Source organism: Schistocerca serialis, chromosome 6 (assembly GCF_023864345.2).
Source record: "Schistocerca serialis cubense isolate TAMUIC-IGC-003099 chromosome 6, iqSchSeri2.2, whole genome shotgun sequence".
Taxonomy (NCBI): Eukaryota; Metazoa; Arthropoda; class Insecta; order Orthoptera; family Acrididae; genus Schistocerca; species Schistocerca serialis.
Window position 1 is genome coordinate 101,559,662 of NC_064643.1, and position 3,008 is coordinate 101,562,669.

Consider the following 3,008-nt stretch of genomic DNA (forward strand, 5'->3'; position numbering starts at 1 on the left):
GTAGATGTAGAAGTGCAAAATGGCTAAGCAGGAGTGGCTAGAGGACAAATGTAAGTATGCAGAGACATATATCACTAGGGGTAAGATAGATACTGCCTACAGGAAAATTAAAGAGACCTTTGGAGAAAAGAGAACCAACCACCTGTATGAATATCAAGATCTCAGATGGAAAACCAGTCCTAAGCAAAGAAGGGAAAGCAGAAAGATGGAAGGAGTGTATAGAGGGTATATACAAGGGAGATATACTTGAGAGCAATATTATAGAAATGGAAGAGGATGAAGAGGAATATGAGAAGGGAAATATAATACTGTGAGAAGAATTTGACAAAGCACTGAAATACTTACATCGAAACAAGGCCCCGGGGCAGACAACATTATGTCAGAGCTACTGATAGCCTTGGGAGAGCCAGCCATGACAAAACTCTTCCATCTAGTGAGCAAGATGTATGAGACAGGTGAAATACCCTCAGATTTCAAAAAGAATATAATAATCCCAATTCCAAAGAAAGTAGGTGCTAACAGGTGTAAAAATTACTGAACTATCAGCTTAATAAGTCACGGCTGCAAAATAGTACCATGAATCCTTTACATCAGAATGGAAAAACTTTAGAAGGAGACCTCGGAAAAGATCAGTTTAGATTCTGGAGAAATGTAGGAACACAAGGCAATACTGATCCTATAACTTATCTTAGAAGATAGATTAAGGAAAGGCAAATCTACATTTTTGCATTTGTAGACTTAGAGAAAGCTTTTGACAATGTTGACTGGAATGCTCTCTGTCAAATTCTGAAGGTGGCAGGGGTAAAATACAGGGAGCGAAACGCTATTTACAATTTGTGCAGAAACCAGATGGCAGTTATAAGAGTCGAGGGCCATGAAAAGGAAGCAGTGGTTGGGATGGGAGTGAGACAGGGTTGCAGCTTATCCCCCATGTTATTCAATCTCTATATTGAACAAGCAGTAAAGGAAACAAAAGAAAAATTCAGAGTAGGAATTAAAATCCATGGAGAAGAAATAAAGACTTTGAGATTCGCCGATGACATTGTACTTCTGTCAGAGACAGCAAAGGACCTGGAAGAACGCAATGGACAGTGTCTTGAAAGGATATAAGAAGAACATCAACAAAAGCAAAATGAGGATACTGAAATGCAGAAGGGTTGGGTTGTTGTGGGGGAGGAGACCAGACAGCGAGGTAATTCGTCACATCAGATTAGGGAAGGACGAGGAAGGAAGTCGGCTGTTCAAAGGAACCATCCCGGCATTTGCCTGGAGCGATTTAGGGAAATCACAGAAAACCTAAATCACGATGGCTGGACGCAGGATTGAACCGTCGTCCTCCCAAATGCGAGTCCAGTGTGCTAACCACTGCACCATCCCGCTTGAGATGCAGACAAATTAAATCAGATGATGCTGAGGGAATTAGATCGGGAAATGAGACAAAGTAGTGAATGAGGTTTGCTATTTGGGAAGCAAAATAACTGATGATGGTCGAAGTAGGAAGGATATAAAATGCAGACTGGCAATGGCAAGAAAAGCATTTCTGAAGAAGAGATATTTTAACACCAAGTACAGATTTAAGTGTCAGGAAGTCCTTTCTGAAAGTACTTGTACGGGGTGTAGCCATGTTTGGAAGTGAAGCATGGATGATAAATGATTTCGACAAGAAGAAAATAGGAGCTTTTGAAATTTGGTGCTACAGAATAACGCTTAAGATTTGATGGGAAGATCATGTAACTAATGAGGAGGTACTGAATACAATTGGGGAAAAGAGAAATTTATGGCACAACCTGACTAAAAGAAGAGATCGGTTGATAGGACACATTCTGAGGCATCAAGGCATCACCAGTTTACTACTGGATGGAAATGTGGAAGATAAAAATTGTAGAGGGAGACCAAGATACGAATACAGTAAGCAGATTCAGAGGGATGTAGGTTGTAGTAGTTACTCAGAGATGAAGTAATCTCATTATTTCTTTTTTTGTGTTCTTCACCACCTTCCTTAGAAAGAGTGTTAGTATTACGTGATTCTGCTTCCTCTTATATGGTACAATTTACAAATTTATGTACTCTTTCCCCCAAATTGGACAGTGTATCAGGTGTGTTATCCATTTCTCTAAATTCTTTTCATTCTTATAAAACTGTTGTACGTTCTTTTGCCTCTGAGATTTGCTGTTTAACCTAGCTGAACTCTCTAATGTCAAACTGACCTACTTTGTTAATTTTACCATCTAATACTCTGAACTGCTCTTTTACTCCCTCGTGAACTAAATTGGTTATTGATCTCATCCTTCAACTCCTCAGGCAACTGGGTCAAAGTATTTGCAATGTTAGTTAATTTAGCCTCCATTTCCAGTCTGATGTGTTCTGTTATCTCCAATTTTAATTCTTCTTTCATATTTTCTACCTTGACAGACAACTCATTACTTTTAGACTCTACTTTGTCAGATAGTTCCTTAGTATTAGAATCTATGTTATCAGATAATTTCTTAAAATTAGAATTCATTTCATCACACTTTTTTTGTAATAAACCTTGAAACCATTCTGGAGCCTCTGCGGCTAGTTTTCTTGTAATGACAGGCATACAACGCATATATCATCTAATGTATACCCTCCGTTACGCTAATAAATGGATATTGCACAGTTTTCTTAAACATGATAACACTGAAGCAATGTGTCACTGTCTAAATAAAAATAAGGTTTTCAAAGTGTATTTCTTTATTTTCGGAACAGCTTGTGTTTTCTAATGAAATGAACTCTCTCGTCCCATAGGCGATTCAACAGCATGTACGGGGGGATGTGACACGATGATTTACACTGCCCAGTGCAGCCAATGTCTCAAACACAGTGATAGGTGGACTGCATTGTGTTGTACAGCAGCACCCATGCAGCGCTGGTCAGGAACTACTGTGCCCCCCGGTGATGTCAGGATTTGAAACTTTCTTCTCTGAATCCACCGAGAAATTCTTCACCTCCAAACCCGCCGAGAAGTTACTCTGTTGTAGTTAAAA